A 27362-nucleotide genomic window follows, 5' to 3' on the forward strand; every position below is an offset into this window, starting at 1 on the left:
GGCTCTGATCTGGTTGAGAATGGGTGAAGGTATCATGTCTAAGGATGGTTTTCCTCAAAGGTGGGGATTCTGTTGGAGAAAACTAGATCACACATTCTTTAGCTACACAAAGTGATTCTTGAAATACTATCTGGACAATTGAGGTCAAAGCCATTTTTGGTATCTAATCTACCACTTCTCTGCCTAATTTGGCATACTTAGATTGAGCCTTTATTAGTATTTGAAAGAAACTTCTTTTCTTTGAATAAGTTACAACTCAGAACACTAAGTTAAACAAGTGCCATGGTGAAACCACACAATTTGAAAAAAGAAGTTAACAACAAGGCAGGAGAATTTTACTTTGAGTCCTTGGTTCTTATTACATATGACCTTATTCCACTTCCATTTTCAGACTTACCTGCTAACTTGCCACATTGATTTCAGCTCGAAATATAAATCTAACATCACATCTGCCTACCATTGCCAATTCTTTTTTCTAAATGGTCACTATATGTTTCCCTTCATCTTCATTTCCCATCATAAATAAACACTTTTTAAACATTAAAAATATTATCTTAGAGAGGTTCCATTAAGGTTTATCCTGAAAATGATAGAAAAAGAAATACCATGCCACATATTGAAAAAGGCTATCAATTCTATTATATGAATGTATTTCTTTTAAAAAAACCCACTTATATATTCTCACTGATACATCTTTGCTACGATATGCATAATTAAGATGTCCTGAAGTTTAATACTCTGCCCGATTTTAAAGCCACAATCGAAAACAGGATTCACTGTTGCGTTTCTTAAAGTCAAATCATTCTGAAAAGCTGAGGTCACTGGAGTTCAAGTCCCAAAATGTCCCCATCCCTTAGGAAGCCGGGACATTATTAATATTTTTGTCGAGAAGGGCTTGTGCATGGTGCAGTCCTCTGCAGTGAAATGAAAGGTGATTCCAGTGCGCTCTGTGAAAGGGATGATATATCTTCCGCAGAGTTGGTGGAGGTCCCACTGCCAGCTCCTTCACGGTGTGAACCCCTGATTGAAGTGCCAGCTGTGATCCAGGCTTTCAAAGAGGCCTTGGAAATGGCAAAGCCAGACCCTGAGCTCAGAACTGACAAAACCAAGCTGAGGAGAGAAACAACAGCTATTCTTTGGGAATGCTCATCTCAGCGAACGTCATGGACAAAAAGAAAAGAGTGGGGAGCAAGAGGGAAAGGAGGCTTTTGTGTGCTATGACCTGACAGACCTGAGATCGAAGGATAATGCCACAGAAAGAGGGGTTTTCTTGACCCACCGCGCTGAAGACAAGGAACTGGTCATCACAGACAAAATAAATCATTGGAAAAAAAATATTTCTTGCTGAAGTTAGCCCCGTCAATATAATCGGATTTTATTTGGCTTGTACTATTAATTAGAAAGATCTGTGTAGCATTTCCTGGCCTGAGAGGTGTAAGGGGTTTCCAGAGAGCCCTAAATCACCCACCAACCGTTACCCTGTAGCCCTGTGTTAGAGATAAAAGGCCTTTGTTAACTAACCAGGAATGAAAGGCAGTCATTTCTCCCCTGGGAGGAGTGCTTGTTTCTTTATTTTTTTAGCTTCTAAACTCTTTTAAACATACTTTCCTCTTTCCTGCTAAGCCCAGTCATCAAGAAAAATGTGTCTAAGGTAGTTTTGTTTTGTTTTGCAGAAAAACCATTGGTACATCCATTGGTGTCCTTTTGAGGATTTCACTGAGGCAGAGCTCAGCATCATGACCTACCTGTTAGTGCCCGATGGTGCCCGAGTTGGAGCCCTGAAAATCAGAGATGCCCAAAGTGGCAGTAGACAGCAGTCTGCCCGTGCACAGGCTCGCCGTGTCCAGGGCCAATAGGTTGGCAGGCCATTAATGGAATGGTGGTGCTCCATCTCTGCCAGAGGACCATGCGGAGGGCAGCCCATTACCCTCTGCTCTAAAGCACAGTCACGAAGAGATGGCTTCTGGTGGGCTCTGAGATAAGGTGGAGAAGACTACTAAAATGCAGACCAGATGCATGTGAAAATTTGTTTTGTTAAATTCAGCACACTCTGGACATTCCTTTTAACCTCCAAATTACCTCCCTAGATGCTGGTCAGTCAGTTAGACAGTATTTACTTAGTCACAGAGGCTCAGAAGATAAATTTCCAAACCCTCAGTTGTTTAAAGAAAGATAAATAGCAAAGCTGGTGATGTTATAATCAGGGACCTGTCTCCAGGACAATTTTGAATGAGGCAACATATTATAAACAATTTATTGACACTGGTTTATACCATGTTTGAACATAGGGAAGTTTCCATGGTGAATAGATTAATGCATATTTTTGCTGACCCACATAGTAGTTCTTTTTTTCGGTCTTTTTTTATGCCACAAACCTTACAGAAAGCTGGGATGTCATCACGTACATCTCTGCCTCTGAGCCTCTGATGACTCTAGTCATCTTAGAAAGATAGGGCTCTGCCCTCTTGCTTCTGATTTGCTGGCAATAGACCTTCAGCTAACAGTATATCTGTTCAGCCGAAGATGGAGTGCTAATCTAGAGGGACTCGAAATGGCTCTGTCATTTTCTAGATGACAGCTCCTATTTTCCACTGGCTTCTGGCACATGTGCTATCATCCATCTATGTCAAGAAGACACTTGCTTATCTGGTTGCTAGAAATGCTTTTGTTAAAAACACGTAACTGCAGTTCATCAGTCTTGTGAGCAAGTTGTTGATTTTGCTAAACTAAGTTTAAACTCTGCTGTGGTTTTGTGATATGACATCTATTTTTATTAGATATTGTCATGATTATTTATAGTGTCTTAGAAGCATACTACGGTTTACAAAAAGGCAAGTTAATCAGCCAGTTGAGTGGTATAAAACAAAACTTTCAGGACTGTGATTACACATATTAATGTCATTCTTCATTTTTTGGCAATTTAAAATTAAGAAATCACTTATGGAGAAAAGAAAGAAGTTAAATCAGGACTATAAAAAAAACCCCCAAATTTAATGTAAATAATGTATGTTTCATGACAAAGACTGATAAGCATTTAAAAAATTTACTAGTCATGTAATTATACTTTTGGACACTAAAGAATAGCATCAGAAAATATCCTTAATTAACTTATAGAATTCAAACTAGAAAATAATTTTTTTCAAAGATTTTATTTATTTATTTGAGAGAGAGTGAGAAAGAGAGCATGAGAGTCGGGTGAGGGGTAGAGGGAGAAGCAGACTCCCTACTGAGCAGGAAACCAATGTGGGGCTCTATCCCAGGACTCTAAGATCATGCCCTAAATGGAAGGCAGACACTTAACCATCTGAACCACCCACCTGCCCCTGGAAAATAATTATTTTGTTGATATGCTTTTGGTTTAAAGCAGTCTGTTGATGTCCTAAATCATGACTTGACCCCTCAGACCTTGTGTAAACTGTGTCTACCTGGTCCAAACTAGTCCTAATCTTCCCGGAAACTTCTGATGAATTCACATCTAGCACAACCAGGGGACACTGGTTCAAACCCTTCCATCATAGGTTAACTCACAGCCAGGAAGGTTGTTAACAAGTGTCCGAGGCAAGGGTATACCATGTCATCTTCACAGGGTAGGACATCTGGACAACAAAGTCAAGTGACATTTCCAGTTGGCCCTTCTCATATCTGCCAGGCTGAACTACATCCTCTTTCCCTTCTTTCCTCTCCTTTCATGCAAACGCATGCTCATGGCCCTTCCCACGAGTCTGTCATGTGTCCTTATTACTGAGCATGGATGGAAGAGTCAGGAAGAGCCAAGGGACATCCCTGTATAAGCTGGGTGGCTATGACTATCACCAGAGGACAGACTGAGAAGAACTACTGATGTGCTGCCCATCAGAAGCTTCTGTCTTACATGAGAGCAATGAGGCCAAGGGCTGAAGCTGGTACCACAGAGCTTTCCCGAGATGTTCTTGTCATGGACGGGAAGTCATGAAGTGGCTCCTGGGTGTGGAAACAGCTCTGGAGCCCTGTCTTAGCATCCATTTCCTTCAGTTGACTCTGTCAGGCTGAAGAAATGGACTCTGAAGAGAAGAATGTGGCCTGACCATTATTACCATCGGGGATTTGGCTCAGTAACATTAGTCATGTGAATAATATCAAAGAGGTGACCACAATAACTAAACAGACCATGTGAGTAGGTATTGCTTAAAAACAGAAGTGCTACACTTCCTGAAAGGAAAAAGAATAACCAAAAAAATGAAAAGAGAGGAAGTGGAAAATCTTGGGTTTATTGGCTTTTTCGGCAAAATAGACACATGTTGGAAACAGATTTGTCTGCCTTAAAGGGCAATGGTATAAATTTTATAACAAGGAATTATATTTCTAAAAAGAAATAGAATTTGATAAAGAGCTTCCAATTAATTATATTGACATCCACATGATTGTAAATTAAGGGGAAAACGGTTGGATACCAAAGTAAGTTATTTGTTCTTTGAAAAAACTCATTTCATTTTTCTGAAAACCAAATTTTATGTTGATTATTTTGCAACTTACAAGCAAATGTACACATATGTGTTTTTAAAAAATATCAAGTGCTTCTTTTTCCTCCCTGGATCTCTAATTCCTTTAAAAAGGTGAAGTAGGGGTGCCTGGTTGGCTCAGTTGATAGAGCATAAAGCTCTTGATCCTGGGGTTGTGAGTTCAAGCTCCACATTGGGTATGGAGCCTACTTAAAATGAGGGACGCCTGAGTAGTTCACTCGTTTGGTTAAACATCTGACTCGTGATTTTGGCTCAGGTCGTGATTCTGGGGTCTTGGGATTGAGCCCCTGTGTTGGGTTCCCTGCATAGCAGGGAGTCTGCTTCTCCCTCTCCTTCCCACTTGTGCTCTCTCACTAGCAGTTTGTCTGTCTCTCTCTAAAATAAAATAAATAACAAAATAAAATAAAATAAAATAAAATAAAATAAAATAAAATAAAATAAAAACAATAACAAACACCTTGCAATATACGTCCTTACAAGGGAATAGCAGCAATGTCTAATTAACACAACTGTAACATCTCAGGTGAAGAAAGAACTTTTATATCTTCAGATGAGGACTAATACTTAGACTATGTGAAAAGCATCAGCAGTAGTATTACAACTGTATTCTGAGAGAACAGAATCAGAAAAAATGGTATTAATCTGAGGGAAGAAAAGATTTGGGGAAATAAATGACTTCCCAGCAGTAAGTTAAAAAACACTGTTCACTAAGGCATCTTTGTTTGTTTTAAGCACCAAAGTGAGATCATCTCCAGAGACCAGCTTTTGCAGGGGGCTTGACACACAGCTACACTCTCCCCTACAAATATAGAAGTGAATTCGTCTACATGCACAGGGCATACAGAGAGCAAGACTCAGAGCTGGAAGGGAGGTTTCACAGCTTATGGTTCAATCTACAGGAAAACAAAACAAAACAAAACAAGCCAGTGCCACTCCAGCCAAAGCGAGTTGATGAGTTCAAAATAGCGCTGAACCTATACTGGGGTCTCCTTACTCTGAACCATGTCCATATCACAGGACCTGGTCATTATTTAGAATAGCTTCCTTTGCTTATTAAAAAAATTTAAAAGATCTTATCAAGCCAAAGAGTATGCCTTACAAAGTCTATTACTTCATACTAGAATATGCAGTGTCATTTGAACAACAGAGAAATATCAAATAGTGAAAAAGTAGTACGAAAATATTTTGATTGTGACGTTTTTGTAAAATACACGTTGAGGCCATGCTACCTAGAAATGTAAAGGTCCAGGGGAAATGAATGAATAAGACCCAGATAAAAATATGAGACGGGAGGGGGGATAAATACCATTTGTTCTCATGATTTTGAGTTCTATTGTGTCAAATAAGATGCTGTTATCGAGTAGATATAGCAATCTAACAACGTTTATCAAACATCAATGTCATTTGCTAAGCCTGAGTCTAACAAGTGCTTTGAAGCCTAATTTTCCTCTCTGTAAACGTGAGCCATACTAACCTGCTAGAGCCGCTGTTATGATCCCACACCAGGTGACTTTGCCCAGCCTGGGACTGGCAGCCAGCACCTCCCAGCCTCAGGGGCTTTGTGGCTGTGCTCTAATTTATCCCAGAAGGACTGCCCAGCCACTGACGTCCAGGAAATTAATCACAGAACACTGCCTACTTTAGGAAAATCCCATATTCAGCTTATTATATCATCACAGAAGTCAGCAGGACTGGGGATAACCTCAACACTAAGAGGCTGCACCAGATATATTCTTTGAGCTCATCTGCCCTGAGATTTTATTTGACTGGGTTCCTATTCCTTTCTCTTCAGATGGGAGGTGTCCTAGTTGGGATATGTTCTCACCTGTTTCATTTTGTATTGTGTCTTCTTTCTGTATCAGGTAGGCACCAGATGCTTGTCATGCAGTTAGGAATTTACAGCCCCTCTTCTCAGATAATATAAATCAGGACTGTAGCAAGTAACCAAGAGGGTCGTGAAGTCAGCCAGGATTGTTCCATGAGGGTGAGCACTTCAGAAAGTTTTTATTTTCAGGGTTTTGAGAATGTATTGTTTAGTGTAAGTTTCACCCTTCGATTTTGTTTCTAACCTACACCAGGTATTAGTTGCCCTTTGCTACATAGCAGCTAGTATTAAGTTATTATTACTTTTTAAAAAAAGATTTCATCTATTTATTTATGAGAGACACAGAGAGAAAGGCAGAGGCACAGGCAGAGGGAGAAGCAGGCTCCCTGTGGGGAGCCTGATGTGGGACTCCATCCCAAGACCTCAAGATCATGACTGAGCTACCCAGGTGCCCCTAATTATTATTAGTTTTATCAGCAATGCTTTTATTCCCATTTGATTTAAGCCTGTCTGGGGGAGCTGGTCTCCCAGATCTTCCAAGGAAAATTCTGATCCCACTACCTCTGCCCCATACCCCCAGCCCTCTGTTCCTTACACACACACACACACACACACACACACACACGGTTCTGCCCCCAATAGGCCTCTTTCTGCCACATTGGCTGCCCATTCCTTTCTGTGCCATTCTTTGCACATTATTTACTTTGCATAATTTTTTCTTTCATTTGTATATGCCCAAGAAGGATGTGCCTGGGAATGGAAAACTTTCTTTAGGCACATACCCAGCCCTATTCTCACAGTGGCTAAAGACAAAGCATCCTTTCCAAGCAGTGTGGTTATAATCCAGGGCTCTGAATCAACATCAGGCCTGGTATGAGTTGCACACTTCACTGTTATCTCCAATTTACTGTCATCAAATGCCCAATTGACCAAATTCACTACTTTACAAAAAGTTACTTCTTGTATCAACTTATTAAGTTGTAGGCAATCCCCATGGAAAATAATTTTAACAGTTTTTGTCGATTTCCATGAAATTACATTTGACTGTTGAAAAGTTCTAGCATGGTTTAGTGTGATCTCAGCAGTGAACATTTTATTTTACTGTGGCCAGGAAAAGCTTATTGATGTCTGGATTTTTCTGTAATTTTGCTTTACAGTTTTTGGAAATGCACATTTTTAGTGTGTTTTGAATTACCAGTACTGTGCATATCTTGATGTCAAGGATTTTATAAACAATCAAGTAGATTTCATTAAAACATATGCAATACAGTCCTTGCCTTTTGGCCCTTTCAGGGTTCACAGATATTTTTATCCACTCAACTCAAATACATTTTGGGTATGCTTCAAAAATATGAGAAGTCTCAACATTGGAAATGTGAACCGGACACAGAACTGACTCTGAACTTCGAAGGACTAACAGATTTATTGTATAATCAACTGGGTGAAATGAGTACAGTGAAATAGAAGCTTAAACTCAATCTAAAACTAAATAGAAGACCAAACTTCGAAACAGAGCCTTAAGGACTGTTGAAACTTCCAGAGTAACTTTGCTATATACTCTAAATAGATAACAGAAAACAAGTATTTGGAGAATCTGTAACCTGGCTAGTAGGCTTTCAACAAATTGGGTTCGGCAAATTGATTTTTGGTAAATTGGTTTCTGAAAAATAAGCTTTTGGTACATGAGAGAAGTTGAAAAATTTGACAAATTGGTCATTTGGTCAAGTGGCTTCAGAAATTGATTTTCAGAGAATTAGGTTCTTCCACAACTCCCCAGAAAGAAAAAATAAATGACACAAGAACAAGATGGCACATGGTAATACCAATTAGGTGTCCAGTAAGACATCAGTGTATTTTTTCTTTCCACTTGAGAAGTTGTGACTGCAGACTGACTTTGAGGACGAAAGCATTAAGCAGTCCATCTTCTGAGTTTAAACAACTACCAGGGATGCCTGGGTGGCTCAGTGGTTGAGTGTCTGCCTTTGGCTCAGGTCATGATCCTAGTGTCCTGGGATTGAGTCTGCAGGGAGCCTGCTTCTCCCTCTGTCTATGTCTCTGCCTCTCTCTCTTTTTCTGTGTCTCATGAATAAATAAATAAAATCTTAAAACGAAACAAAACGACTACCTGTAATATGTGCCCCTTAGAAAGCATAAAAAATCAGTACCGGTCCCACCATGTTTCACTAGCATCCCCTCTTAACCTCTCACATGCCCAGGCTGAGAGGCATGTCAGTTGTGATGCCTTTTGGAGAAGTATAGTGTTGTTGCAGGAAGGTAGTTCCCTTTCCAAGGTCAATGGACAGGGGAGCAGACCGCAAGAGAATTACTCTTAAATATTGGCACTGCACAGAAGAAAAGAAGACTGGTATTTATGGCCGGCCTCTTTGGATGCATTCTTGGCTATTAAACTTGCTGACCCAATCCTGTACTACATGATCTAAAGAAGAGAGAATTAGGGGCACCTGGGTGGCTTCAGTGGTGGAACGTCTGGCCTTGGCTCAGGTCATGATCACAGGGTCCTGGGATTGAGCCCTGCATTGGGTTTCTTGCTCAGCAGAGTCTGCTTCTCTCTCTCCTTCTAGTGCTTGCTTCGGCAGCACATATACTAAAATTCTCTCTCCCTCTCCTCCTCTCCCTGACTTGTGTGCTCTCTTTCTCAGATAAATAAATAAAATATTAAAAAAAAAATAAAGAAGAGAGAATGAAAGAGAGACACTGTGGCGAGCAACAACAGGGAGGACAGAGGTTCAAATGAGTCCGCAGGTTCCCCACGCTGAGGTAAGAGAGATGGATCCTGCACATGCCAGCAGGTCCTGGCGTTGGCTGTGTTGCACAGATGAGACCAGAGATGCCATCCTGTTGGAGTTAGTGACACATGGGAGCAAAGATGTACACAAATGGGAGAGATGCAGTAAGTACAGCCCTTCCTGGAGCCCATGAGGGAGCCAGGCTGAACCTCACAGAGGACTACTAGTGTCTAGTATTGGGCTCATGATCCTTTCTCCCTGAATCCACAGATAATAGCAGATGCAGCTAATCAAGGAGAGGACGGTGCTCCTGCTTAGCCATGAGATCCTTGTGCTTTTCCCTTTTGCTCCTTCCCCCCTTAGCACACTGGATGAAGTTGTGAATAAAAGGGAGACTTGGATGCTTCCGCATCTGCCATCCTTTCTTCAAACTGTTGGAACCACAGGTTCCACGTAACAATGAAGATAGATAGTTAGGTGACCATCTCTGCATGGAGCCTGAGATTGGAGTTGTTTTACCTTTTTCAAGATTTTATTTATTTTAGAGAGATAGAGTGCATGTGTGTGAGTTTGGAGAGGGGCAGAGAGGGAGGGAGAGGGACAAGTAGACTCTTGTTGGGTGTGGAGCCCTTCCTGGGGCTCAGTCTCATGACTCTCAGATCATGACCTGAGCCAACATCAAGGGTCAGGTGCTTAACCAACTGAGTCACTCAGGTTCCCCAAAATGAGCAAATTTGGAGTTTTAAGAATAAATAGACCTGAACCTTACATAGAAAATGATACTATTTTTTCCTAAGATTTGTTTATTTATTTTAATGAGAGAGAGAGAGAGAGAGAGAGAAAGAGAGAGAGAGTACTACAGGACCAGGGGAGGAGGGGCAGAGAGGTAGAGAATCTCAAGAAGATTCCCTACTGAGTGTGGAGCCTGAGATTATGACCTGGGCCCAAACCAAGAGTTGGACTTTCAACTGACTGAGCCACTCAGATGCCCCAAAATGACACTATCTTTTGTAACTAAAATTCAAGAAAGTTATAGGCACCTGGTCTAGAAAGGAAATTTTCAATATAGCTCAGCTGGGGACAGTTACCAGAAAAAAAATAAAAGGATTTCAGGTTTAAACTTCCATGAACTGGATTCATCAATAGATTACGAAAGCCCATGGAGTGAATTAGCCAAAAAGTGGTGGAACTAGAATTAAAGTGTTTTTAAGGGGATGGAGAAGAGGGACAGGGTTTGTTTCTTTTGTTTTTTTGTTTTTTTTTTTTGGGACAGGGTTTAAGAACAATTTAGGGTAAAGGGTTTACAGGACTTGGCAACAGAGTGGATATGGAAAGCAAGAGTAGAGGATGACATGTACGTTTCTGGTTTGGGTGTCTTGTGTTGAGGTAATTGAGAGACAGACTGGAAACAGGTGGAATGGAAGAAAAATTTAGGATTGGAGTTTGCCGTGCATGCAGAGGATCCTGAAGGAGGCAACAAAGAAGAGAGAGTGAATGAGAAATTTTTCTCCCTTTCCTCACTTAAGAAATAAAAGATATAGCTGGGAATTTCCAACTATATATACACACACACATATACATACACACACATACACATACACGCATATATGTATGTGTGTATATACATAGGTATATATACACATATGTATATATATTATATATAGAAAACAATGTGATTATTTAAAAATCATAAGGTAAAAAGTGGGTATGTAGATGTTGAAATGAAGTAGTAGGAAGCACTGTTCAGAATGGAATGTACCTGATTGTGAGAGATTTTGTAAAAGATGTTTCTGTTCTAAACATATTTTTCTTTTTCTTTTCTTTTTTAATTTTTTAAAAAATATTTTATTTATTTATTCATGAGAGACACAGGTTGAGAGGCAGAGACATAGGCAGAGGGAGAAGCAGGCTCCCTGTGGGGAGCCCCATGCAGGACTCGATCCCAAGGACCCAGGGATCACAACCTGAGCCAAAAGCAGACGCTCAACCACTGAGCCACCCAGGCGTCCAAAACCATTTTTCTACTTTGTTGAAAGTCTCTCTTTCATTATCACTTTTCCCCTCCATTAAAAGACAAGGAATTGCTATTTTACTTTTAAAAATAGGTCATATTTTTTTCTGTGTGGAACAATAATACTTATTCATAGTAGAAAAGGTGGAAAATATGGAGAAGAATAAAGATGTTGTTCTCTGTTATATACATGTTTTATTGCATGTGTTTAAGTAAAAAACATCACTACGTATCCAGCATATAAGACTGAAAACAGGTTCAGGTGAGCTAGGGCAACTGCTGATTTCTGCAGAACATTCCAAGGATAGATTAATAGAAGTTTGTGAGTGTGCAGTATGCATGTCTGTGTTTTGGTGGCAGTTACATCAAGTTAACAATGACAGTTTTTGTGTTGTTAATATGAAAATAGAAAGTGTGAGTATGCCCTAGATACATGACAGCATATTATTTTTGTTCAATGGAAACAGATGTTATAAAGAAATTGAATCAGAAGTAATCTTGATGGAAATATTTGCACAATGTTATATACTGTGTAAAGATGCAAATTCCTTTTCTCTTTTTAGCTGTAACTTCAACTCTTTTGGGAAATAGGGGATATATATATATATGTGTGTGTGTGTGTATATATATATATTTAAAGCAATATATATATATTATATATATATAATATGTATATATATTAAAAGCAATAAATAACCTAAATGAAGAAAGTAAATTTTAAAGGTAAAAAGTCTGGTGCCCAGGATGCTTCCAGTATAAGCTATTTTATTCCAGCCAAGTTGTTTCCCTCTTCATCTAATGTCTAGAACATAAAAACGAAGGTAGAATCAGTCAAGAGCCAACTAAAATGAAAGTAGCATCTTAAGTCACGAAATTGACTATGTCTTTTCCTTCTTTCTGATTTGTAAAATGTCCAGGGGAGTTACTATTCTCATCTTGCTCATTTAGGGCTATTTAGACAAATGTGAGCTCTACCTGTAATGTTTTCTCACTCATCATTAAATCATTAATTTTTTAAAGTTTTCAAGTCCTAAGCTCTCATGCTTAGGATTTTGATGTAGTTCAAATCGATTTAATAATGTATCAGTCACGGTTCAGTCAGAGAAGCAGAGTGTCGATGATAAATGAATATACATGACTTCCTTCTCTTTCTTTCTTTCTTTCTTTCTTTCTTTCTTTCTTTCTTTCTTTCTTTCTTTCTTTCTTTCTTTTCTTTCTTCTTCTTCTTTCTTTTTCTTATCACTAATTTAATGTGTTTGGTTTTACTGTTGCTGTTTAAATTTTTAATGTACTTGCAGTGCATTTTGGGGTTAGGAGAGGTGAAGGCAGTGATTCAGATTTAAAACATTGAATTTTAAAATATGCAGATTTCTATTTCCTCTTTCCCCTAATTTAGGGGTCAGTAGTTTATTTTTATTTTTTTTAAAGATTTATTTAAACCAAAGATGTAAAGGATCTATACCCTAAAAACTATAGAACACTTCTGAAAGAAATTGAGGAAGACACAAAGAGATGGAAAAATATTCCATGCTCATGGATTGGCAGAATTAATATTGTGAAAATGTCAATGTTACCCAGGGCAATATACACGTTTAATGCAATCCCTATCAAAATACCATGGACTTTCTTCAGAGAGTTAGAACAAATTATTTTAAGATTTGTGTGGAATCAGAAAAGACCCCGAATAGCCAGGGGAATTTTAAAAAAGAAAACCATATCTGGGGGCATCACAATGCCAGATTTCAGGTTGTACTACAAAGCTGTGGTCATCAAGACAGTGTGGTACTGGCACAAAAACAGATACATAGATCAATGTAACAGAATAGAGAACCCAGAAGTGGACTCTCAACTTTATGGTCAACTAATATTCGGTAAAGGAGGAAGGACTATCCATTGGAAGAAAGACAGTCTCTTCAATAAATGGTGCTGGGAAAATTGGACATCCACATGCAGAAGAATGAAACTAGACCACTCTCTTTCACCATACACAAAGATAAACTCAAAATGGATGAAAGATCTAAATGTGAGACAAGATTCCATCAAAATCCTAGAGAAGAACACAGGCAACACCCTTTTTGAACTCGGCCACAGTAACTTCATGCAAGATACATCCATGAAGGCAAAAGAAACAAAAGCAAAAATGAACTATTGGGACTTCATCAAGATAAGAAGCTTTTGCACAGCAAAGGATACAGTCAACAAAACTCAAAGACAACCTACAGAATGGGAGAAGATATTTGCAAATGACATATCAGATAAAGGGCTAGTTTCCAAGATCTATAAAGAACTTATTAAACTCAACACCAAAGCAACAAACAATCCAATCATGAAATGGGCAAAAGACATGAACAGAAATCTCACAGAGGAAGACGTAGACATGGCCAACATGCACATGAGAAAATGCTCTGCATCACTTGCCATCAGGGAAATACAAATCAAAACCACAATGAGATACCACCTCACACCAGTGAGAATGGGGCAAATTAACAAGGCAGGAAACCACAAATGTTGGAGAAGATGTGGAGAAAAGGGAACCCTCTTACACTGTTGGTGAGAATGTGAACTGGTGCAGCCACTCTGGAAAACTGTGTGGAGGTTCCTCAAAGAGTTAAAAATAGACCTGCCCTATGACCCAGCAATTGCACTGTTGGGGATTTACCCCAAAGATACAGATGCAATGAAACGTCAGGACACTTGCACCCCGATGTTTATAGCAGCAATGGCCACGATAGCCAAACTGTGGAAGGAGCCTCGGTGTCCATCGAAAGATGAATGAATAAAGAAGATGTGGTTTATGTATACAATGGAATATTACTCAGCTATTAGAAATGACAAATACCCACCATTTGCTTCAACGTGGATGGAACTGGAGGGTATTATGCTGAGTGAAGTAAGTCAGTCGGAGAAGGACAAACATTATATGTTCTCATTCATTTGGGGAATATAAATAATAGTGAAAGGGAAGGGAGAAGAAATGTGTGGGAAATATCAGAAAGGGAGACAGAACGTAAAGACTGCTAACTCTGGGAAACGAACTAGGGGTGGTAGAAGGGGAGGAGGGCGGGGGGTGGGAGTGAATGGGTGATGGGCACTGGGGGTTATTCTGTATGTTGGTAAATTGAATACCAATAAAAAATAAATTAAAAAAAGATTTATTTATTTATTTGAGAGAGAGAGAGAGAGAGGGTGCATACGAGTGGAGAGAAGAGCAGAGGCAAAGGAGAGACAGGATTTAAGCAGACTCTACTCCCAGAGTGAAGCCCAACATGGATGGGGCTTGATCTCATGACCTTGAGATCATTACCTGTGCTGAAACCAAGAGTTTGACACTTAACCTAGACTGTGCCCCTTAGGCACCCCAGGAGTCAGTAGTTTAGAGGATATTCCACCCACTGCATTCTGCATCAGCAGTCTGTGGTTCTCTAATAATCTGTGACACTCTCTTTCAAGTGCAGTACCATCCTCCATTTCTTTCTATATGCAAACACTCATGTTATTCATCTTTTCTTAATTTCTTTTCCCTTTTTTTACCTTTCTTAGATCAGATTGGTGGAAACAGAGTCTGGGGTGGAGAAGTGCCTGCAGAAGGCTTATTGGGGTGTGCCTTTATGACATACGTACACAGTGAAGAGTGTAGGGAAGCACCGGGCTTTGAGAACATGGTTGCAGCTGAGGGCTGAGACATTCCTGCAGGGAGTGCTGGAATTGGGACCACCCTCTAGAATGATCCCAAATCGTGGCAAGGGGACTGGGCCTTTGTAACCTTGTGTGAGCCCATCATTGTTCCTTGAGAAGGGAACCTTAAATGAAGCAGTTCACTAGGACCAGAAAGTCTCTTAGCTGTGGCCCATCAGCAGATGATCTTCCCAGCAACGGGGGATGTATGGTTGGCCTCAGTGAAGGGTGCACGGTGGGGTGCCATGCATGTACTGTACTGCTGGATGGGAAGCCCTCATCCCTGATTTTTTTAAAAAATTTATTTATTTATTCATCTGAGACACAGAGAGAGAGGCAGAGACATAGGCATAGGGAGAAGCAGGCTCCTTGCATGTGGGACTTGATCCCAGATCCTGGGATCACACTCTGAGCCAAAGGCAGATGCTCAACCACTGAGATACCCAAGCATCCCTCGTCCCTGATTTTTATTGTCATTTTCATCTTTTGCTCTGACATTACTGCAAAACTTCCACTCTGGTTGGAGCCTAAAATTACAATAAGTTTTTATGTAGCTACTTAGTTATTTTTGGCTGTGTCAAGATTTTGTCAGTATTAAAGCTGTTTCTTCATATTTGTTTGTCTCTGTATGAAGAAAAGTTAAAGATGTGAATATTTGATTTCCTCTACCAGTCCTTTTTAGAGATGAGTATTTCTCGAAGTAATTATTCTGGAATGGAGATCAGGGGCCAAAAGGACAATTAATTCCCAGAAATTTCACAGATATTGGTGTAAGATGATTTATGAGCACATTGAGTATCTCCCAGGGAGAAGTCAGGGGCTTGTGGAGATAGTATAAGGTATAAGGCAAGGACATTGTCCCTAAAGAGCATGAAGTTTAGAAAATTAGAAACTGTAACCGAACTTGTTCAGCCACGAGTGACAGAAAAACAAACTAAATTGACTAGTGTGATAGTTAGTTTTGTGTGTCACATTGACTGGGTCAGGAAATGCCCAGATTAAATGTTATTTATGGGTGTGTCTGTGAGAGTGTTTCTGGATGAGATTAGCATTTGAATCAGTGTACTCAGTAATGTACACTGCCTCCCCCCTTTGCCCCCAGGTAGATGGGGTGTCATCCAACCCTCCGAGGGCAAGACTGGAATGAAAAGGCTGAGGAAGGAGGAAACTGCTCTTTTTACTTCCTGCCTGTTGAGCTAGTACGTCAGTGTTTCCTTGCCTTTGCTCTAGGATTTATATCATTAGCTCCCTGGTCCTCAGCCTAGGACTCAGGTGGGGAGTTTTCCTGAGTCTCCAGCTTACGGATGGCAGCTGTCGAACTTTTCAGCCTCCATAATTATGTGAGCCAATTTCACAATGGGTATATTCCATTGGTTCTATATATATATATATATATATATATATATATATATATATATGTGTGTGTGTGTGTGTGTGTGTGTATGTATATGTGTATATATGTGTGTGTGTGTGTATATATATGGAGGGATTTGTTTTGTATATATATATTTGTTTTTTTGTGTGTGTGTATGTATATATACACTCCATTATATGTATATAATATATATATAATGTATATATAATGCATATATATATATACACACACACATATATATATACACACACACTCCATTTCTCTGGGGAACCCTAGGGCAAAATGGGAATGTTTTGTTAAGTTTTTTTTTTTTTAATTTATTTATGATAGTCACACCGAGAGAGAGAGAGAGGCAGAGACACAGGCAGAGGGAGAAGCAGGCTCCATGTACCAGGAGCCCGATGTGGGATTCGATCCCGGGTCTCCAGGATTGCGCCCTGGGCCAAAGGCAGGTGCTGAACCGCTGTGCCACCCAGGGAACCCCCTTTTTTTAAAATTTTTTTTGGGGGGGGAATTTTTTTTTTAAAGATTTTATTTATTTATTCACGAAAGACACACACAGAGAGAGAGGTAGAGATACAGGCAGAGGGAGAAGCAGGCTCCACTGAAGGAAGCCCCATGTGGGACTTGATCCCGGGACCCCAGGATCATGCCCTGAGCCTAAGGCAGACGCTCAACTGCTGAGCCACCCAGGCGTCCCACAAAATGGGAATTTATCAGCAAACCTAACTATAAAGTTTGTGCCTCACTGGATCAAGAGATTCAAATGATGTCACCTGGAACTGGTATCTCTCCATTTTTCAGCTTGGTTTTATCTAGAGATCTATCTCTAACCTCAGACAAGCCCTTCCATGATGACCTCTGGTAATGGTGTGCCAAATCCAGAGACCAGTTCAAACTGCCCAAGAGCAGACTGTGTCTAAAGACCAGTAGAAGCCCATACCCTTTGGCAAGTTTCTTGGTCATTGCCAGCCAGTTTGGATTCTATTTCACAAGCAATGAGAAACCACTAGGAGGTTTTGAGCAATGGAGTTACATGACCTGACTTATATTTTTAAGAATCTTCTCTGGTTTCTGTGCAAAAGAATCAATTAAGGCAGGTGATGGGACTATTGAAATAATTCATGCAAAATGATGGAGGTTTGGACTAGGTATAGTGGTAGAAATGGTGGGAAATGGTTGTTTTCTGTGTATTTTTGAAGTTAGAGCTGACAGGGTTGCCTGGTAGAATTAAGTTGCCATTACCTGAAATGAGAAACATGAGAAGGAACATGTTTAGGGTTGTGGGTCAAGTATTTACTTTGGGAGATTTTTAACATAGTTTAAGTTTGAGAAGCCTATAAAAGTTCTAAATGGAGATATTGAGTGAGAATGTGGCAAACAAACTGGGACTTCAGAGGAAAGTTAGGGACCAGAATGTATATTTGGTTGTTATTAGCATATAGATAGTACTTTTACCGGATGAAATTCCTGATGCAATGAGTAAAATTAGGTAAGGTGAGTCAAGCTGGAGCCTTGGATCAATGGAATACTTAGAGGTTAGCAGTATGAAGAAGAACCAGCAGAAAAAGAGATGAGAGTGTCCAATGAACCAGGAGGAACATCAGAAGTGTTGTTCTAAAAGTGAAGGAGGTAGTCCATAGAAGGAGGAAGGAAGTAAAAATATTGTGTAACAATTGCTTCTGATAGAGTAAGATGGAACTTGGGTTTGGTTATAGCATCTAGCAATGTGGAAGTCAATGGTGATCTTGACAAGAGCTGTTAGGAGTGGTAGGAACAAAAATCTCATTGGATTTGCTTCAAAAGAGAGATAAGGAAAGGAAGTGGGAACAGCTATTTCACAGCCACATTGTTGAAAAGGGAAAGGAGGCAATTACTGAATACCTATGTTTGATCATGAGAGATTGTTTAAGTATGTTTTCATGGTCATGGTTCACCCAGAAGGAAAACCGACTTTGCGGGAAGGAGAGAATAAATGCTAGTTAGACCAATACCCATGCACAGATGGGAGGGGTAACTCCGTGCATAGCTGATGGGCATGCTGATGGTCATGGTCCTTGATAGGGGAATAGACAGTTCATCTATAGAAAGAGCAGATTCTATGCAAGGAGAAGAGTATGTTTGGTGGTAAGAGCCTCTGGATGCTATTTAGGTAACTCCTAGTTCCTTAGAAAAGTAAGAGAAAGGCTTTTAGATGAGAATGAGGAGTGAGGCAAAGTTTGAGATTCTATGGAGAGAGTATAATGTGAAAAATATTCTCTGGGAAAATGGGAAGATGAGTTGATCAGAGAAATAAATATAATGCAGGGCCATGAGTGTGAGCAAATAGCACATTCCTAGTAAGTGAAATTAAATCTCTGTAAAGCTAGAAATACTCTTTCCTTTGTGCTGCCTTTCCCACTCCTAAAATGTATTCGTCGTAAAACCTACTCACAATAAAGTCCAAATCATAGCCATTTATCCATTTGAAGCATCTGTAACATCCACCTATGTTAAGAGAGAACTGGGACCAAGGCAGATGAGATGGGGCGTGCAAGAAAAGTAGATGGATCCACAAGCTTGTAAAACCTTATTTCTCAGCATTTGAGGTTTAGGATCCTTGGGCAAATAGAATCATAGTTATTTGAAACTCAAATGCTTATGTTTCCAGGTCCAAAAGAATCTGTGTGAGAATGGCTTTTCAGACTTCGCAATTTATAAACTTATCTTTTTCAAGTAGTCTTCAGGTTTTCAAGAGGATGGAACCTAATTAATATGAATCACTTCTATGCCCCATGTAGGTTAAAGTGTTTGAAGTGGCAGAAGAAAGTAATAATTGCTGAAATATTTTTTTTCTTGTGTTGCATTAGGACTTTTAACAAATATTAACTTGCTTAATGCTTAAATCATCCTAGTCTGGTAGGTATTTGTAGTACTTTGGTCTTCTCATTGCACTTTTTCTAGTGGGAGAGGCCCATCACTCATCATTTGTGATTTTGTTGGAACTCTGTTTGCTAGCATGGATGTGTGATGCAGATGGTTTCTCAGCATTAACTTTCTTCTCCAAGTGGGCTAATAGAGTCTTCTGTGGGAGTTGATATATGGGTACTGGGAAAGAAAGGGTGTGCATTTATTCTCTAACTCATTTGGTGAATATTAATCAGTATCTACTACGTTGCAGCCACTGTTCTAGGTTTTGGGGATAAAGTAGTGGGCAAATCAATGTTTCTCTTCTCAGGGAACTTTCTACCCTCTGAGATGGAGTATTTTATGAATCATGTTTGTTATTCAGGAGAATTTATTTGTTGTGCTTCTTACTGTCCAATCTGCTTGAGAATGAAAAAAAAAACAAACCCCAAAACCAAAAACCAAATCAAACAAGACAAACAAACAAACAAACAAGCCACAGGGAAACTGAGTTAAGAGACTGTTAATTATAACAACACTAGTATGTCAATCTTGGATACTTGGTTTCAGCCATACCTTATGCCAAATCTATTCCTTGACCTATAAGTTACTTTTCTTTTGGTTTACTTCTCCTTAAGATAGTTTCAGTTGGGTTTTCATTTAAATTGTAAAAAATATTTAGTGAGTGCCTCTGAATAGACTAAAACTCTCTTGGATGTGGAGGATATAGAGAAGAAAAGACATAAGGTCTTGGTGTTATGGAATCTTATAGGAGGAAGGCAGATAATAAATAAATGATTAATAAAATTTCAGATAGTAATATGGCTTTGAAAAAATGAGAAAGTTTAATGGAGTAGAAAATATATGTGTGCATGTGAAAGTGTGTGGAGACAACTTTATTTTAAAATGTCAAAGAAAGTCTCTCTAAGTAATTGACATTTGAGCTGGGATCTGGGTCGTCAGTGAGCCAGCCATGTGAAAATCTGGGGCATGAGTATCCCAGTACAAATACAACGGGAAAATACAAGTATAACGTCTCTGAAATCCACATGTGCTTATTGTATTCAAGTATCAGAAAGGTCATGATGAACAAGGTTGGTGTGTGAGGCATGATTAATTCATGCAGAGCCTCTTAGAACCTGCTATAGAGTTTGGATTATATTCTAATTGTAGTATGAGTCCACTGGTGGCTTTGCAGTAGAAGCATACACTTATCTGCATTATGTTCCAAAATAATTACTTAGTCACACGAAGAATGAATGACAGCTGGACAAGAAGAAGAGTGGTAGAGATACCTGGTAAAGTCTATTAACCTAAGCAAGGGATGTTGCTGGCTTGAACTAGGGTAGTTGTGGCGAAGATAGGGAAGTGGATATATCCTTAGACAGAGCAAGCAGGACATCCTGATGGTCGGATATATGAGTGGAGGGTGGGAGATGGAGAGTAGGAGAGGAAAATCAAGGAAGCAATACTGAGGTTTCCTAGGTTCTTGGCTTAAGCAATTAGATGAATAGGGGAGGTGGAAAGGTATGGAGAAGAAAAGTTTGGCAGGTCTGAAGGTGAGGTGGGTGGATGGATGTTACAATTTTCATATGGGATGTGTAAAGTTTGAAATGTTTCTTACCCATCAAAGAGCAGAGGTTGAGTGGACTGTTGTTGAATTTGACAGGATGGAGCTTGGAGGTGGAGCTCCACCAGGCTGGAGACATAAATATATATTCTATGGGAAGCCATGGGAGCTGATGAGCTCTTTCAGGGGGTGGGGATACATAGAGAAGAGGGACAAAGTTGGAGCCCTCGGATATTCTGACACTTAGAATTTAGGCAGAAAAAGAGGTACCAGCAGATGAGATTGAGAAGTAATCACTACTGAGGTTTAAGAAAGCCCAAGTGGGGATCCCTGGGTGGCGCAGCGGTTTGGCGACTGCCTTTGGCCCAGGGCGTGATCCTGGAGACCCGGGATCAAATCCCGCATCGGGCTCCCGGTGCATGGAGCCTGCTTCTCCCTCTGCCTGTGTCTCTGCCTCTCTCTCTCTCTCTCTGTGACTATCATAAATAAATAAAAATTAAAAAAAAAAAAAAAAAAAAGAAAGCCCAAGTGATGGTGATATGAAGGAAGTCAAGAGAAGGAAGAGTTTCAGGAGGAAAGAATGTGCTCAGCCATGGGCACTGAGGATCAGCTCCTGAAAGTTGGGAAGAATACTGGTTTTCTATGTTGAAAAAGAGAAGTTCCAATTGACTGGTCAGAGAGTCAGGAGCTTACTAATGGTTGTCTGAAGAGAGGTGGAAAAGTCAGAACGTGGTCACAGAGCATCAGCCTTTCTTTGGGAAGAGCTTAACAATGGAGGCAGTTGCCGGAGGAAATACAGAGTCCAGGAAGGGTTGCTCGTGGCCAAGAGTCCTGGACAATACTGTGTCATTATCCTCATTACACAGATGAGGAAATTGGGGCTCAGGGAGTGTGCATAACTTGCTCGATGATACGTGCCTAATATGTGGTGGTATTACAGTTCAAAGTCAGGGCTGTCCTGCTGAAGTCCACACTCTTTCATACCACAAAGTCAGCTTTGCTGTTTACTCTGCATACAGTATCCAGCATTAATAGACAATATTACAGTGAATAATAATTGCAACATACAATGTATCATTATATTGTTACTGCTGTTATGATTATTCTGATTTCCAGGAGTCCAGTACACTTTTCCCATGGTGCCCATCACATATCTCATCTACATCAAGCAAAAAAAATACTACCAGGTGACACGTGTTTACATAGTCTGGATTCTGGAGCGTGATGAACCTAGTGATTTAGCATACGATGAAAAGTTTCAGAACTCCGAATTCTTTATTTCATCATCTATGCACAAAGGTCAAAAGTAATCACTAGTCCCTGGGTGTATAAAACAAATTAATTTTTTTTTTCGAGAGTGTTAGAAGTTGGGTGTTTACCTATTCTCTGGAATTTCATAGTTCCTAATTGTCAATTATTCAATGGGAGAGGTATACATCCATGTGAGAATTTGTAGGACGGTCCTCTTATGAGTCATTGTATAGTTGTCATTCGTGTTTATATTCTGCATTTCTTCATTGAGGCCTAAACTTTAAATTCAATGCCCAGTATGCCTGTTTTCTGAGATACACTTTCTTCCTCTTAAATCATTAATTTGAATACTTACGACTTTCTTTGTACCTTTCCTCCACATTATTCGCCTATATGTTGGTAACCTTGAATTTGTGAGATATTCTTTTTTTTTTTTTAAAGATTTTATTTATTCATTCATGAGAGAGAGAGAGAGAGAGAGATATGCAGACACAGGCAGAGGGAGAAGCAGGCTCCATGCAGGGAGCCCGACGCGGGACTCAATCCCGGGTCTCCAGGATCATACTCTGGGCGGAAGGTAGGTGCTAAACTGCTGAGCCGCCCAGGTATCCCGAATTTGTCAGATATTCTTAACCCTTGTAGAGTTTTGACCGAATTACACGGTCTAACTGCTTTCTGGTGTAAGCCAAGCAATGGGCACCATTGCTTAAAAGAGAAATCTAATTGCTGCCTCACTGCTGATTCCTTTTGTGATTCTGGATAAATGACTAGCCTGCCCAGCTTCCTTCTACTCTCACTACTGAGCTGGTAATCAACAATCTTCTCTTCCCAGACTATTAGGTTCCGGGCTTTCCGTGATGTCAGATGTTGTGATGGTTTGTGCTGTTTTTATTCCAGAGGAGGAGTAGTACTTACTAATCTTACAAAAGTGTTGTGAAAATTAATTGGTTAATGTTCACAAAGTACTTTGAAGATTAAAAGCCCAGCATAAATGCTTATTATTGTTTTATGCACACTAAGGGCCTAGCTGGGCAGCCGAATGTGTTTCCCAGAGATGAAAGGATTGTGTGACATAGAGAATTGTGGTTTGTGCTGTAAGGTTGGCAAACAGGTTACTCAGGATCGCCTACGTGGGAATCATGCTCACCTGACCCAGGTGTTCCACCAAGACCTGGAAGAAGGTTATTTGTCGCAACTAGTGTTGACTTCCAAAGTAGCCCAGCCGAGATGAAGACTATTTCCTGATAGTCCGTGTAAGGAGGGACTGATGGATTTCTTAGGTAGAGACGGAAAGAAAGGAGGAAGGTAGCCCTGAGAAGCTAATGCTATTGCAGAGTGCTCAGAAGCCTACGTGATGATGATAAGACGAGGGTGATTGCCTGGAATCATGCTTGGTCAGACTCAATATGCCCAGCAGGTTCCCACTGAGGTCAGAGCCATTAAATAGAATCTGCAAGTCTGCAAATGCATTTCTTAATCCTGAACACTGCTGGAAGAGTTTGCATTGGTATAGCTTTTCTGGAGGAGGAGTTGATAATAATTACCCAAAGCATTAAAAGGAGACATACCCTTAAGCCATCAATTGCCCTCCTAGGAATTTATCTTTAGCAATATTTATCTGCTTACTTTGGTGTTATTAATAGTTGCAAAAATTTAAACAATGTAAATGTCCCATAATAGGGGACTGATGAAGCAAATAATGGTTCAAATATAAAATGAAAGGTTATAAAGCCATTAAAATGAGATTCTGGACCGTTATTTGTTAACAAGAAAAGATATTAACATAGTAAGTTAAAAATATATTAAGAAAAAGCCAGCTGTAAGCATAACCTATACCATGATAAAGAATTCTGAAGTATTTTTGTTTTCTTATCTGCTTATTCCTATTTCTTAATTTTTCTCTCTTAAGCATTACTTTTTAAAATAACTGACATAGAAAAAGAACACATACATTCCCATCGGTATCCATGGAGAAGGAAATATACAAAATAGTATGACAATGAAGATTGGTACAAAAACTTGAGAAAAAAAAATCTCTAACTCCTTTTGGGCTCACGGTTACCACCCAAAGAAACCTCTCCCTACATCCATACCCAGTCCTCTTCACTTCACGCCCAAGCTGAGGCTTAAAATACTGGAGTTTTACTCTATGGCCACACAAGCTAGTAGTAAAGGGAGTCAGTGTCCTGTGGGCAGAACCTTTGACCAAGAGAAGATCAGGAGCCATTGGGTATAGTCTACTTTCTTTCTCTGAATGTACTGCCCTGAAGTGCAGTAGGTAATATGCTTCTCAGAAGACTCGAAGGCAAGAATAAGCTATGAGCAGCACTCCGTGTACAGAGATAGTCAGTTCTATTAAGCACCCTTAAATTAGTCTTATCCCTCCTTCTCTAGCCCATTCCCGCCCTTCCCTCACTTCTGTTTCTCTGCATTACACTTGCTGACAACGTGGTAGCATCCAGGCTTTTTCTTAAGCTCTGTTTTCTGGGGAGCACCAAGCTAAGACACATTATGTGAGACACATCCACACGCACCAGATTCCCAAGGGACTTACTGCCATTCACTTCATGAGACTTAAAATAAGAATAGCTAGTATTTGCTGAATGGTTTCTATGTGCTAGGCACCAGACATTATGTCACCAAATCCTCGTATGATTATGATTATGATTATGGGGACACGATTTTATGTTTATAATTGAGGACACTCTGGTCTACAGAGGTAAAGATGCCTGCCCAAAGTCACAGAGTTGGGAACCGAAAGTGAGGTGTGTCCAATGCTAAATTTGATGCCCTTCACACCACAGGGTATGTATAATCTAAAAGCAGGTGCTGCAGAAGAATCATAAGAGATGTCTCCCACCTCAAGGATCATAGTCAGGCGAAGCAGTCACAGGTAGGAAACATAAAACGTCAGTAAGGAATGGGAGATGGTGTTTAGTAAAATGTTAAATTGTGTGACACAGACTTTAATTGTTACCAGATGCAGAAATAAAGGAGAAACTTGAGAACCTGGAGGGAGTCCCTGACAGGGAGGATGTTGTACCAAAGCTGAATCCTAAAGGGTGAGTGTGATCTGAGAAGATAGAAGGAAGAGAGGAGTAAAGCCAAAGAAGCTCAAGGCTGAGCCAACAGAGGAGAGGATTAGTGTGACCTAAGTGTGGAATAGAGAGGGAAAGTCCAGGATAAAAGACAAATGTCCTGGGGTGGGATTTAGTAAACTCAATCGCTGAGGAGCCAGACTGCTGTGGTTCCTGAAAGCAAGCAGCACAGTTTAAGTCTGTCATGTTAGGGAAAAGGAGCCACTCAATCCTTCTGAACAGGAGAAAGGTGTAATCACGCAGTGGACAGAATGATTGGGTAGGGACGAAGAATGTAAAGGCAAGAAGGTTTTGCAGTTGTTTTAAGAGTAATGAAATATTCTAATATTTTGCTTGGTAGATGTCAGATCTTCATGTTTATAAATTAAACACACAGGTATGAGCGCGCGCACACATCAGATGCAATTACAGGTTGGTATCTCATGAGTCTTCCTTTCATGAAAATATGGGTTAGAATTCCCCAGAGACACCTGTCCCAGGAACGCAAGCTCCCACAACAGTAATTTTATTTCAGCTAAGATCATAAGGACAAATAGCATTTATTTAATATTTACTAAGTTGCAGGCACTGTGCCAAGGTCCCTACCTGTCATGAATCTCCTTACAACCCATTTAGTCACCACTGAACGATGAGTCAGAATTCAAATCTAGATCTGCATGATTCCTTGGTTGTAGCCTTCCATCCCCTGACACATTTGGGAGTCAGCTTCCCAAAGCCCTTCTCCTGGGAAGGTGTGGGTTCCTTGGGACACAAGGATGACACTTGTTCTTTCTGAGGATCCATGTCAATTAATTAAAGTTTAAGAACGTCTCTGTTTATGAGGACCTTAGGAGACTTTGCATTGCTCCAGCTCACCGACAGATTCCCAAGTTGACTTGGCATTGAGGGAATTTAACTCAGAACAAATTCCCGTCCGTCATGGACCCGTGTAACCTTAAACGATGAAAGGAAATTTGCTAACATATTTATGCTGACAGACCTGTTCACAGGGAGGAAAAAACAAAAAATAAAAAACAAAGTCCCCATGTTGCATGTTCCCTAGACAGTTCTAGGACTTGGAAAATGGGAAGTGGTGACACTTTTTAAGAAAAGCCAGCACCAGTTTTTTCCCAAGGGGGAATTTGCTGGGTTAATGTATTAGAGTATAAGTAAAACAAAATAAACCTTGGAGAGATAGACTTTTTTTCCACAGTAAAGGCCATCGCACCTTTCAAGAAATGTTTCAGTAGGACTAGATTTTATGCTCAGGTCAGCTGGTAGCCTTCTGGTGCAATTTGAGGGATTCTGGAGGAGATTTCTCAATCTAACAGAATAGAACAGCACATTCATAATTACAAGTGCTTGAATTTCAGCTGTTAGGTATTCTTGTCTGTCTTCAAATAAAAGCTTTGGGGCTTTACACATTACTTATTAAAATGTGAATACCCTGGGAGGTATAACACCTTGGATCCTTTTCAGATAATACGTTGAGGAAGATTCTGTTTAATTCAGTTTGTTTCAATTCACTTGACTTCAGTTAGATTTATTTGAGCCCCTTCTAAGTGCAAAGGCCTTTGCTAGATCTTCACTGTGGGAGGAAAGATGACTCAGGTAATTCATCTGATATTCAAGAGTTTTGGCTTTGTGAGCTTTATACTCAATAATGCTCAACTCTGCTATTGTAGCTGGAGAGCAACATGCAAATCAATTTGTCTATGTTCCACTAAAACTTTATTTACCAAACGGGCTGTAAGCTGGAGGCTGACCTCTGTTCTAAATGCTTCTAAGAGGGATGCCTGGGTGGCTCAGCGGTTAAGCGTGTCTGCCTTGGGCTCGGGGCGTGATCCTGGAGTCCTGGGATTGAGTCCCACATCGGGCTCCCCACATGAAACCAGCTTCTCCCTCTACCTGTAACCCTGCCTCTCTCTCTCTCTGTGTGTCTCAAGAATAAATAAATAAAATCTTTTAAAAAAAGATGCTTCTAATAGGGCAGAAGACTGACTTACACTCATTATCTGATGACATAAAACTCCAAAGAGGAAGTTGTAGGACATTGGACTTGATTGAAAAAAAAAAAAAATCACTGGAATCACCTGGAAAATTAAAAAAAAATAAATAAATAAGGCTGCCTGGAGTCCTTGCCCAGGTCCAGAGATCTAGATGGAATTGGTCTGGGGTCTGATTTGGGCAGTGAGGATTTTCTTCTTTTTTTTTTAATATATAAATTTATTTTTTATGGGTGTTCAATTTGCCAACATATAGAATAACACCCAGTGCTCATCCCATCAAGTGCTCCCCTCAGTGCCTGTCACCCAGTCACCCCCACCCTCTGCCCACCTCCCTTTCTACCACCCCTAGTTCATTTCCCAGTTAGGAGTCTCTCATGTTCTGTCTCCCTCACTGATATTTCCGGCAGTGGGGATTTTCAAAGATCAACACAGTTTGA

Source organism: Canis aureus, chromosome 10, assembly GCF_053574225.1.
Source record: "Canis aureus isolate CA01 chromosome 10, VMU_Caureus_v.1.0, whole genome shotgun sequence".
NCBI lineage: Eukaryota > Metazoa > Chordata > Mammalia > Carnivora > Canidae > Canis > Canis aureus.